We start from the raw sequence: 13,585 nt of genomic DNA, 5'->3' as shown, positions 1-13,585 counted from the left end.
AGACCAGTCTGGGCAACATGGCAAGACCTCATCTCTACAAAAAATTAAAACGTGAGCTGGGTATGGTAGTTCATGCCTGTAGTCTCAGCTACTCAGGAGGCTGAGGTGGGAGGATTACTCGAGTCTGGGAGGTCAAGGCTGCAGGGAGCCGTGATGACACCATTGCACTCCAGCCTGGATGACAGAGTGAGACCCTGTCTCAACCACAACGAAACAATCAACTTTGTTGGTGAATATCTGAAGATAGTTTCTCAAACTAAAAGATACCAAAAAAAAAAAAACCTTGGAAATACAAAAAGAATGCATGAATTGAAAACAAAAAGCCGTAATACAAGACTCTAAAGACATGGAATGAAACCTAATAAGAGACTGGTAGGTCAAATGAGAGCAAAGCATTTGAATTTGACTGGATTGTTTTCTCACCAGAAATAGTGATTCTATTAGTTCATCATTAACATACTTTCTGAAATTCTGTAAGTAGAACTTGGGCAGTGACTTTTTGCCTGGAACACTGCTATAGGATCCCAGGGAGGACTAAATTTGAACAGAGGAAGTAGACGGTGTTACAGCATCTGTTCTAGCTTTTGGTTCTAGAGTGGGAGAGTTAGAGCACCTATCTGGGGTGGGGAAGGCAGAAAGCAATTCTCTGTATCAAGAGAGCAGAACAGCCTCTCTCCCTCCATCCTCCGTCTGCCCTCTTCTCCCTCCCTCCTTCTCTGCATTCCTTTCACTCTGTGTACGTTAGCTTTGGCCCCATTCCATAAGCCGAGATAAAAATGTTAGCCATGATACATTTGTGACTGTTACTAACATTTAGGGTTTTTTTTTTTTGAGATGCAGTTTCGCTCTTGTTGCCCAGGCTGGAGTGCAATGGCGTGATCTTGGCTCACTTCAACCTCTGCCTCCTGGGTTCAAGCCATTCTCCTGCCTCAGCTTCCCAAGTAACTGGGACTACAGGTGTGTGCCACCATGCCCGGCTAATTTTTTTTTGTATTTTTAGTAGAGACAGGGTTTCACCATGTTGGCCAGGATGGTCTCAATCTCCTGAACTCTTGATCCGCCTGCCTCGGTCTCCCTAAGTGCTGGGGTTACAGGCGTGAGCCACCGCGCCCAGCACATTTAGGATTGTCATTTGAAATTCTTCATAGGTTCTAAGTTTTAAAAAAACAAAATCTACCAAATATTAGATATTTAGTAGTTGAATCAAATCATTAAAAGAGAGCAAAGACTCGCCCAGGTTTAGGTGGAGTAAATTCTGGAACTTTCAATACAAAGACAGGCTGGGAAATCGCAAAGATACCTTTGCAGTTCTTCTTGGTGTGCAAATCTGTAATCATGGATGGAAAAGCTGGGAGGAGAATCGGAAGGCAAGGTCAAATTTTATGGGAAGTGATCCCTTTGGTTCTTTCAATAAGAATCCAAAATTGGTAAAATACCACAGTTTGTGTTTCTCAGCTGAGAACGTGGGCGAGAGGAAGTAAAATGATTTATTCTCGTCAGTAGCAGAGACACCCAACCCCAGTCTTTGGCCTCAGGCTCTTTCTGTGCTTTATTAAGTCAGCTGCTTTTAAACAGAAAGCCGAGTTTGCACACCAGACTATAATGCAGGTCTTGCCTTGGGAATATTTACATGGTAATCTTATATTCATTCGCATTATACACTAAATGTTAGCTGGGCCATTGTGTAGAAATATAACTTGTGCAAAATAAAACCATTAATGTGTAAAACACACGATAGGGGAGTTTCTTGGTTTTGAGTATCTGCCTCAAATTATACAGACTCATCTGTAAATTCCAGCTGATCTTTAAAAATACACTCAAGCTAATGTTGAGTAAAATGAACAAACAGTAGTGGCAGTGCGTGATCGGTCACTAGCCCACTCAATTGTTTTGTGAGGCAGATGAAATATAAAAATATGACAAAGAACAAATGTTTTCCTTTCCTGTGCAGGGATGAACTGAAGCCTGCCGCTGCCAAGGTAATTTATAACATATTTATAGAAATAAATGGCCCGTCTGGGCGTTCATGTGTTTCAAATCAATCACGGAGTACAATGCTCAGTGCCGAGGGAAAAGAGAGGTATTCAGAAGGCCTTTTGAGACCTTCTCTGACCACGGTGGTGGCTCGCAGAAGAGTTTGCAGCTGCAGGTTCTGGGGTGGACAGAGGCCCTCTATCTTTACATTATTAACCTGGGTGAAGCGCTTTGTTCAAGCAGAAGGGGAATAAGCGCTCTAATCATCCGGAAACTCATTAACTTCTTTCTTTCAAATGTCTTATCAGATTTCTCCCTTGATGCTTTCCTCTAATTCCTTAGGACTGAAGGGCTAAAGACACTGGAGAGTGTATGAAAATATATTAAGCAATCACAAATGTCTGAATGCCAGGCACTGCCGCAGAGCTGGAAAGCAACAGCCTGGGGGGCTTGCTGCACAGATTCAACCCTGGTCTCCCCCCGCCGTGAACTTGGGCAGGCTACTCACAACTTCAGATTGCAGCTTCCCTTTCTATAAAATGGGGAGAACAAGATTGACCTTGTTCAGTTGTTGTGAGGATCAGAGATGTAACTGCTAAGCGCCTGACACAAGGAGCAGTAGTGCAGCGACCATAATTTATGAAACAGCAGTGACATCCCAGGGCTGCAGAGGCACAGCAGGAAGTGCGGACACCATGACTTCTAGGGTGCTGGGCTCTCCGTAGCCATGGCCCCGGGGGCACCTGGGCTCTCCTACCCTCTGGCTTCCAGAAGCTTAATAGACTTGATTGGTCACAAGGAATATCCTGTCATGAAAATCAATGTTTTGGAGCAAGCCGAGTCCAGAAAAAGGCTTTGAGAAGGTTTTATAAGCCTGAAAAGGGGGGACATGGAACTCGCCTCACATGGCTGGGGATGAGTTGGAACCTGATTGGGGCACACCTAACTGCCACCTTCAACTCGACTCCAAAGGTATTGACCTTCCAGAGAGATCTGACCTCAGAACCTGACATTCCAGATGTCTCAGGCCACCTGGGCGAACACAGACATCTCAGCACATGCTTATCGTTGCCTCATCCACTCCTCACAGCAGCCCTGGCTGTGGGAACTGTGAAGCGCTGTTAACGCTACCGAGAGAATGAATCCATCCTCATCTCAAGCCCGGGAGACAGAACGAGAACACTAAACCAATTTACGAAGAAAACCAGTTTATGAATAAACAAGTTAAAGTTCATGGCAAGTGCATTATTACATGGGTCCTATGAAGAAGAGCAAGATGAGAAAAGATGATAACATTAGTCATGGAATTTTGTGTCCAAACAAGGACATTTCATCACCATTATGAAAAGCCATTTGTATTCTTTTTAAATTTGTTTCGTTTTATTTTTGAGACAGAATCTTGCTTTGTGGCCCAGGCTACAGTGCAATGGTGCGATCTTGGCTCACTGCAACCTCTGCCTCCCGGGTTGAAGCAATTCTCCTGTCTCAGCTCCTTAGTAGCTGGGATTACAGGCAAATGCCACTGTGTCTGGCTAATTTTTGTGTTTTGTATTTTGAGTAGGGATGGGGTTTCGCCATATTGGCCAGGCTGGTCTTGAACTCCTGGCCTCAAGTGATCTACCTGCCTTGGCCTCTCAGAGTGCTGGGATTACAGGTGTGAGCTAAATTGTGTTTTAAAATTAAATTAAAATACGTTTAGAATCAAAGAAACAGTGTTCCCCTTGAACACCATACTAAAAAACTTAATATGCCTCAAAAACCGTAACTATAGACCTGAGTTATAAGACAGAAGAATACAAGCAGAAATGATTCTGGAGAAGAGGGGAGTAGTGGCTTCTGCTTGCTAACCTGGAGAGAGAGGCAAAAAGCATCCTTCGATCCTAGTGATATTTATAGTAAGTCTTATCAAATGTCAACCTTTGAAAATTAATTCCACTTTTTAAAAAAGTATGAGAAGAAACACTACATGCTCATAAAGCAAGATAACAGAAAGGAGAGTGGCTTAAAAGACTTCTTGACTTCTAAAGTAATTTATCCATCTACTTTCAACAGTTTAATGACATTTTCCTGAAAGAGGGGAGTTTTTCAAAGCCTGGTTGAAGTTTCAATCTGTTGAAATGATGTCAGAACAACAAATCATTCTGATCTCATAAAAGAAAAGTGAGTATAAATTTATAAATTAATTGTAATTTTAAAAATCATTCACTAGTTTTAGTCAATCAATCAGAAGCTCCTGATGCTAATTGAGTGGAGTACTGGTAACCTCATTAGTCATACAGCTTCTAGTTTAGGCCGGTTGAATGCACTTTCCCTCTATAATCAAGTGTGACACGAGAGATAGAATATAAAAGAATTTTAAAACTAACCCACATCATGGAGAGAAGAAACGGACTCACGCCGAGATGGATGATTTGCAGCCGTCTTTGGGAATTCTGCACTGCAGCATCCCACCAGCGTCACGTCAGCTAAAAGGATCCATTTCATAGAGAAGAGATGACAGCTGGGGCACAAGTGTGGGATTCGTGGTCTTAGCATGGACTAATGTGAACTGTGGACCTCAGTTAATAATCCTGTTTTCATGTTGGTCCATTCGCTGTGCATTAATGCAAGATGCTAATTATAGGGGAAACCTGCCAGGGGTGGGGAGACGGGGAGAGGTGTGTGACAGTCTGTATTATCTTCTCTTTTTTTTTGTAAATCTAAAATAGTACAAAAATGGTATAAAATCTAAAACGGTATAAATCATAAGGTGTAAGCTGGGTGCGGTGGCTCATGCTTGTAATCCCAGCACTTTGGGAGGCCAAGGCAGGCAGATCACGAGATCGGGAGTTTGAGACTATCCTGGCCAACACGGCGAAATCCTGTCTCTACTATTAACAAAAAAAATAAATTGGCGGGCCTGGTGGCATGCGCCTGTAGTCCCAGGTACCCAGGAGGCTGAGGCAGGAGAATTGCTTGAACCCAGGAGGCAGAGGTTGCAGTGAACCAAGATTGCACCACTGCACTCCAGTCTGGGTGACAGAGTGAGACTCCGTCTATAAAAAAAACAAAAACCAAAAAACCATAAGGTATATTAATTTTTTTTAACTCCCAGTGATGAAAGAATGTGAAGGTGACACAGGAACCAAGTGAAAGAACTTCAAATATTCAAGTCTGAAACAATTTGAGCAATAAAATAAGCAAAGTAGTTTTAGATTATAACTCAAAATATAAATTAACTGCCCATAAATACTGATATAAATAAACTATTGAATAAATTAAAAAAATGAGGGAGAATAGACAACTCTCTCAGTCAGAACAATGGCAAATAATTTATGTGGCGATTCCATCCATAAGGAAGTGGAGCATAAGGACCCATTTATTAGGTGTGGGCTGCATAGTGACTTGTTTTCAAAGACTACAGTATGGAAAGAAAAAGAAAAGGAATAACCTCATAGAATAACTTTACCTGACAAACAGCACCCCAAGTCAGGCGATCAAAGTTATCACCACCAACAGTGACAAGTCATGTTGACAGTATGTACCCTTGATAACATGCGATGAGACCTGTACTTTGCCTCTGTGGATTTACTGCTTTTATATTTGATGTAATTTGTGAGATATTTCGGTTTAACTCTGCCATCTTTATATTCTTTTTTCTTACAGTATGTTCATTTTTCTTTTTTTTTTTGATTGATGGAAACCTTTTATTGTCTAATAATTTACTTTTTTTTTTTTTTGAGATGGAGTCTCACTCTGTCGCCCAGGCTGGAGTGCGGTGGCGTGATCTCGGCTCACTGCAACCTCCACCTCCCAGGTTTAAGCCATTCTCCTGCCTCAGCCTTTTGAGTAGCTGGGACTACAGGTGTCTGCCATGACGCCTGGCTAATTTTTTGTATTTTTAGTAGAGACAGGGTTTCACCGTGTTAGCCAGGATGGTCTCCATCTCCTGACCTCGTGATCTGCCTGCCTCAGCCTCCCAAAGTGTTGGGATTACAGGTGTGAGCCACCGCACCCGGCCACAATTTACCCTTTATTAGTTTGGTAGTTATCAATATTTTTACTTTTCACTTAATGGTTTCCCTAGAAATTACAACAAATATCCTTGACATATCAAAGTTTAATATAAATGGTACTTTTACCTCTTTTAGGACATTTCAAGGATAACAGAGCACTTTAATAATATTTACCATCTTCTTTATTGGTGAGATATTTTTGTTATGTGTTTAAGTTTACATATGTTAAACTTAAACTATTATTGTTTTTTCTAATCCGTATCTATTCATATTTATCTTGTATTTATGGCATCCACTGTTGTGTGTTCCTGCCTACAGTGCCAGCCTTCAGCTAGTATCATTTTTCTTCTGCCTGAAGGAAATGTTCTTTAGTGTTTCATTTACTATAAATCTGCTGGTGGAAAATCTTTTTCATTTCCATTCTTCTAAAAAAGCCTTTGTTTCTCTTTCTTAGTAGAATGTATTTTGGCCAAGTATAGAATTCTAGATTGGCAGTTGTTTTATTTCTGCACTTGGAAATATAATTCCATTTTCATCTGGCCTCTATGTTTTCTTTCTCCTGAAATATCAACTATCAGGTTAATTAGTGCTCCTTTGATGATAACCTTTTTTTCCCTCTGGCTATTAAGACTGTCTCTGTTTTTGCTCTCCAAGGATTTTGCTTACATTTGCGTCGGCATGGCTTTCCTTAGGCGAGTGCGGCTGTGGTTTGTGGCACTTCTATCATTGCCTTGATGTCTTTTGCCGTATCAGGAGTGTCGCTTGCCATGATCTCTTCAGTTATTGTCTCTGACACATTTTCTTTCTCCCCTCCTTCTGGATCCCAATTATATGAATGTTACGCTTTTTCACTCTGTCCCCTATGTATTTCATATTCTTTCTCATATTTTAAATCCTTTTCTCAGCATGTTTTAATGTGTCTGTTTTCTTCATGTCACCATTTTTTTTTTTTTTAGTTGTATCTAAACTGCTATTAAGGTCACACATTGATTTTTAATTTCAGTTAATGTTTTTTAGTTCTAGAGTTTCTACTGGCTTTTTTTGTTGTTGTTGTTCTCTAAATTCCTTTTTCTTTTTGAGACGGAGTCTCGCTCTGTCGCCCGAGCTGGAGTGCAGTGGCCCGATCTCAGCTCACTGCAAGCTCCGCCTCCCGGGTTTACGCCATTCTCCTGCCTCAGCCTCCCAAGTAGCTGGGACTACAGGCGCCCGCCACCTCGCCCGGCTAGTTTTTTGTATTTTTTTTTAGTAGAGATGGGGTTTCACCATGTTAGCCAGGATGGTCTCGATCTCTTGACCTCGTGATCCGCCCGTCTCGGCCTCCCAAAGTGCTGGGATTACAGGCTTGAGCCACCGCGCCCGGCCTGTTCTCTAAATTCTTTGCCATTGCCAATCTTTTCTTTGATTTCCCTTGAGCATCTTATTCATAGTGCATTATCTGTGATACCTGTAAATCTCTATTTTCTGTTGTTTCTCTCGGTTTTCCAAAACACTCGTTGTCTCCTCACCTGACTGGTTAAATTGTATTGTGTGACTGAGACACTATGTGAAAGCTTATAGAGGTACTTTGAGGCTGGAATGAAGTTTTGTTTCTCTAATGGGGATTTCTGTTTGATTCTTGCAGGTACTAGGGGCACTGGCAATCCTGCACACCACATTAATCCAATCATAAGTTGAGATAATTTAAAGCCGAGCACAAATCCCTAAAGAGGACAATCTATTTACAGCTTAGTCTGTATTCTACAATTTTACCATCAGTTCCCAACCCAGATCCCTAAGCAACCTTAAGAGCCCATTAGTCAGGCTGACAGACCAACCACCACTCTCCTTATCATGCCATAAACTCCAATTTTTGTTTTCGTAAGTTTAAAGTAAGTTTCAGCTTGTCAGTATCCCAGCCATTTCTTCTGGAAATTGGAGGAAATTCATGGGGGAAAACTATTTCAAGTGCCAAGGTCATCCTTCTGTGTTTTCTTATTCTCCCAAATCTTGGTCCCCAGATTTTTTTACTGCCTTATGTTCCAGTGCCTTTGAACATATGGTTTTTATATTGTATCCATTGTTTCCATGTGTTTGCAATGGGAGGATTGGTCTGAATTAACTAGTCTTTCATTACCCAAAATGGAAGTCTGGAAATGTTAGAATAATAGAAGTCATTCAATCTGAACAACAAAGAGAAAATATATTTTTTAAAAATGAAGAAAGCCTCAGAGACTCATGGGCCTATAACAAAATAATTAACATCCACATCACCAGAGTTCTAGAAGGAGAGCAGAATGTGCACAGGACTAAAAAGTTGTCAAGGAATAATGTCTGAAAAATCCCCAAATTTAGCAAAAGACATAAACCTATAGATTCAAGAAGCTGAACAAACTCAAGGAAACCATGTCAAGACATTTCATAGTCAAACTCCTAAAAACTGAAGGCAAAGAAAAAAAAATTCTTGAAAACAGCCAGTGGAAAATAACATCCTAGCATCAGGGGAAAACTAATTGAATGAAAGAAAAATTCTCACTAGAAACCACAAAGGCCGGGAGGAAGTGGCACAACATTTATCAAGTGTTAACTCAGAATTCTATATCTTGTGAACATAGTCTTCAGGAATGAAAGGAGAGTCAAGATATTTCACATGGAGGAAACAAAAATAATTTGCTGCCATCATACCTATCCCCAAAGAATGGGTAGTTCTCAAAACAGAAAGGAAATGATAAAAGATGGAATCTTGAAACATCAGGAAGAAAGTACAATGAGAACAGTGAAAATTTGAATAACTACCATAGGCTGTCTTCTACTCATGAGTTTTCTAAATTATATATGAAGCACAGACAGTACCACCATTTAGCGTGGTTCTCAATGTTTGTAGAGGAAATACTTATATCATAAATAGGGGAATGTAAATGGGCATAAAAGGAGATTGGGTTCACTCACACCATAAATTGTCAACAGCAGTAGACAGAAATAAGTTATGTACATGTAAAGTAGTACCTAAAGAAACTCCTCAAAAAAGATGCACTGGGAAACATTAAGGACAAATCAAACTGGAATTCTAAAAAAAATTGTTCAAATAATTCGCAGGAAAGCACGAAAAACAGAGAAATGGAAAACAGAGAATGAATAGAAAACAAAAAATATAATAGCAGACTTAAGCCTTACATATCATATTATATCAAATGTAAATGGTCTAAATATACCAACTAGCAGATAGAGATTAGAAGGCAGCATTAAAAAAACATGGCCCAACTATATGCTGTCTATCCTTCAATCACAATCACATAGTAGAATGAAAGGGGAAAAAATCGAAAAAAATATATACCATGCAAACAATCAAAAGAGGCAGGAGCAGTCCTATTAATATCAGATAAAGTAGACTTCAGAGCCAAGACAATTATATAATGACATAAAGGTCAATTTGCTAAGATGGCATAGCGATTTTAAACATATATACACTAAACAACAGAGCTGCAAAATGTATTAACCGATAGAGCTGAAAAGAGAAAGAGCAATCCACAATTATTGTTAGAGACCCTAACCCTCCTTTCCCAACAATTGATTGATAGAACAACTAAACAGAAAATTCATAAGGACAGAGAACAACTTATGATCAATCAACTGGATCTAATGGGTAATTGGAGAACATGGCAATCAACAACAGCAGAATATATATCTTTTCAGGTGCCCACAAAACATATAAAAAGATATACCACTCTGACCATCAAACAAACCTCAATATATTTAAAAGAATTAAAATCTTAGTCTGTCTTCTCTTACCACCACTAGAAATCAACAACAAAATAACAGGAAAATCTCCAAACACATGAAAAATAAATAACACACTTTTCATTACCCACGGATCAAAGAATAAGGATCAAGAGAAATAAATGAAGGTACACTGAACAGAATAAACATGAAAATATAGCATATCAAAGTTCAAAGGCTCAGCAAAGCAGTGCTTAGACAGAAATTTATAGCACTAAATGTTTACATTAGAAAAGAGGAAAAGTATCAAACAATAACCTAAGTGCTCACCTCAAGAATCTAGAAATAGAAGAGCAAATAAACCCAAAGCAAACAGAATGAAGGAGATAATGAAGAGATTAATGAAATAAAAGCAGAGACATAACAGAGGAAACAAATAAGACAAAAAGATGATTCTCTGAAACTTAGCTGCAGGTTTATTTTATAGATGACCTTTATCAGGTTGTGAAAGTTTCTTTCTAGTCATAGGTTGGGAGTTTTTATTATGAAAAGGTCGGTTTTGTCAAGTGCTTTTTCTGTGGCTATTAGACGGTCATATGGTTTTTTTCTTTTATTCTATTGAGGACTTACAACATTAATTGGCTTTCAGATGTTAGCCCAACCTTGCATTCCTCAGATAAACCCCACTTGGTCATGTTGCTGGATTTAATCTGCAATCACTTTGTTAAAAAGTTGTATCTTTCTCATTTTGTAGTTTTCTTATGATGTGTTTGCCTGGCTTTGGTATCAGGTTAATACTGGCCTTGTAAAATATTTGGGAAGTATTTTGTCTCTGTTTTCTGTAAGATTGATATCATTTGTTTCTTAAGCATTGGAGAAAATTCACCAGTGAAGCGATTTGGTTCAGATCTTTTCTTTGTGGGCATGTAGTTAATTGCTAATTCAACTTGGTTACTTATACATCTATTCTAATTTTCTATTCAGTGTTGATCAGTGCTCATAATTTATGTCTCTTTAGGAATTTACTCATTTTATCTAAATTATCTATTTTTTTTAACATTTTTAAATTTGTGATATTTTTAGTTTCACCATGGACCCTAGTATGTTATTTCTTTTATTCCTGATTTGGCAAATTTCTGTTTTTGCTTTCCCTTTTGGCTTGTTCAGTGCAGCAGATATGATCAGTTTTGTTTTCCTAGAGCCAACTTCTTTTAGTTTCTTCTGTTTTCCGTATTTGTCATACTGTTTTCTATGTCACTGATTGCCATTCAGATCTTTCTTTCTTTCTTTTTTTCCTTTTTTTGAGACGGAGTCTTGCTCTGTCACTCAGGCTGGAGTGCAGTGGCGTGATCTCAGCTCACTGTAACCTCTGCCTCCTAGGTTCAAGTGATTCTTCTGCCTCAGCTTCCCGAGTAGCTGGGATTGCAGGTGTGGGGAACCACGCCCGGCTAATTTTTGTGTTTTCAGTAGAGATGGGGTTTCACCATGTTGGTTAGGCTGGTCTCTAACTCCTGACTTCAGGCGATCTGCCCTTGGCCTCCCAAAGTGTTGGAATTACAGGCATGAGCCACCATGCCCAGCTTTATTTATTTTTTTTCTTTTGAGACAGAGTCTCTCTCTCTGTCCCCCAGGCTGTAGAGCAGTAGTATCATTGCTGCTCACTGCAACCTCTGCCTCCTGGGTTCAAGCGATTCTCTTGCCTCAGCTTCCTGAGCAGCTGGGATTACAGGTGCACGCCACTATGCCCAGCTAATTTTTGTATTTTTGTAGAGACAGGGTTTCACCATGCTGGCCAGGCTGGTCATGAACTCCTGACCTCAGGTGATCCGCCCACTTCGGCCTCCCACAGTGCTGGGATTACAGGCGTGAGCCACCGCGCCCGGCGTCCATTCTGATCTTATTGCCCTTCCTTCTACTTAGTTTGAGCTTGATTTGGTTTTCCTTGTCTAGATTCCTGATGCAGAAGCTTAAACTATTCCTTTTTCCTCTTCCTTTCTAATGTAAGGATCAAAACTTAGCAGCATCCCATCAATATTTTGAAATGTTTCTTTCTTTTTTGAAACTAGTTTTATTGAAACAGAGTTGGAATGCAACATGCTGCCTGGAAAGATGGCTGCAGCCCACATGCCTGTGGGATCTTTCAGGTCTGACCACGGGCGATGACAAAGGCCCCACCTGGCTGCCTCATGGTGTGTGGCTAGTGCACTGCCGTGTATGAAGGCTGTTGTAGGGAAGGACCTGGGTGCCCTGGGCATCCCCTGTGCCCAGCCCAGGCACCTCCCTTCCGAGACCACATGGGTCCCTTGGCTGAGGCCTGTCTCAGGTACCTCTGCCAAAGCCTCCTTGTCAGGGGGCCTGGAAGACATTTTTCCCACTCTGACTCAGTATTCAGCACTTTTCCACTCTAAGCTGCCTCCCTCTCGCTCTTCCCCTGACTCCAGGACCATAGAATGGCAGAAACCTTTTGTTAGGGGCTCTCTGGGCAGTGAGATTGTATTCCTTCACTGCTGTCTTCACAGACACACTTAACCTTCACCCAGTGCTGTGGGGGAAAATCAAACACTAGGGTGGGGGCTGGCACCCTCCGTGAGGCCTATGGCTCCTACTCCTGCCGGGAGTGACGCCTGCCTGGTGGAGACTGTGTTTGGCCTTTGACCCACCCACCACCCAGCACCTGGCAGCCGGCCCCTCCCGCTCAGTGCCTCACAATGCACAGATTAAAAGTGTGTCGTTTATTACATTTAGGAACCAGTATTGAAACATTATTAATCAAAGTCCGTACTTTATTCAGACTACCTAGTTTTATCTACTATCTATGCCGGTTGTGAACTATTCCATCCTGTGTCCAGGCATAATGCAGAGAACACTGTCCTGGCCACCCTGGGGGTAGCCATGGCCACAGGTCATTGTCACAGAGTCCAGATGTTCCATCTGGAGCCAACCAGTAAACACCCGGTCACTGTGCCCACTCAGTGGTATGCCAGCCAGGACTCTGTAACACAATGGCGTGGATGCACTGTTCTCTGGGTTTCCATCCCATATCTCCAGTGCTACTGGGCCAGGGATCTTTGAGGTGATTCTTTTGTTCCCAATGTAAAGGGGCAAGTGGACTAAGTTGACTAAAAGAGAGGGTAAGCCAAGTGAAACCATCTCAAGTTTGTGTTATGCCATCCCAATACTGAGTGGTCTAATCTCTCAGTTGGCGTAGTACCAGCATTAAGGCATGTGAACTGGTTCCTTTTACTGAAAAGCTCTTCCTATGGCTTTTGCTTTGCAAAGTATTACTAATAGGCCAGTGATGCACACTAGCCCTCGTCATACTAGTGCTAAGCACCAATGACTTAGTCTGTGAGAAACACAGACACATTTCTGATATTCTGTCTACTCTTGTCCTTGAAGAGGAGCTGCCACCACGGTAGGCCAGAACTACCAGAAAGGGGCGCGAGGCCACACACCTAACAAGTGTTGTCCTGTAATTGACTAGCACAGGCCCAAGCCTACTTGTTTGCTTCATGGGCAATGGCTGGTGATAGTAGCAACAAAACATAAGAACTAGGGACAAAAAGAAGGAAGTGTGGTGGGAACTTGTAAAGGAAGACCTTCCTCATCTATTAATGATGATTCTCATTAAGATACAGGCCTGGTCCGGTGTCTTGAGAAGGCGGATCGCCTCAGATGTTGTTTTCTTCTCATCCTTGTTGGAACTGGAGTTTTAGTTTTAGATCACCAATCCGAGATGAAGTCCAAATTGGCAAAGCAGCTTTCCTTACATAGGTGGCAGGTATCCAGGAATCAACTCCTTTAAGCTTAGTGGCACAAGGGTTGGTTAGGAGTCCCTGATAAGGCTCCTTCTTCTTTTGTGGAGAAAGTCCTGTAAAGGACACTATTTCCCACGAAGTCTCCTGGCTGAAGTATGTGGTCCT

Source organism: Colobus angolensis, unplaced genomic scaffold (genome assembly GCF_000951035.1).
Source record: "Colobus angolensis palliatus isolate OR3802 unplaced genomic scaffold, Cang.pa_1.0 Scaffold13, whole genome shotgun sequence".
In the NCBI taxonomy this organism is placed as follows: Eukaryota; Metazoa; Chordata; class Mammalia; order Primates; family Cercopithecidae; genus Colobus; species Colobus angolensis.
Note: the sequence above shows the minus strand (reverse complement) of the source record.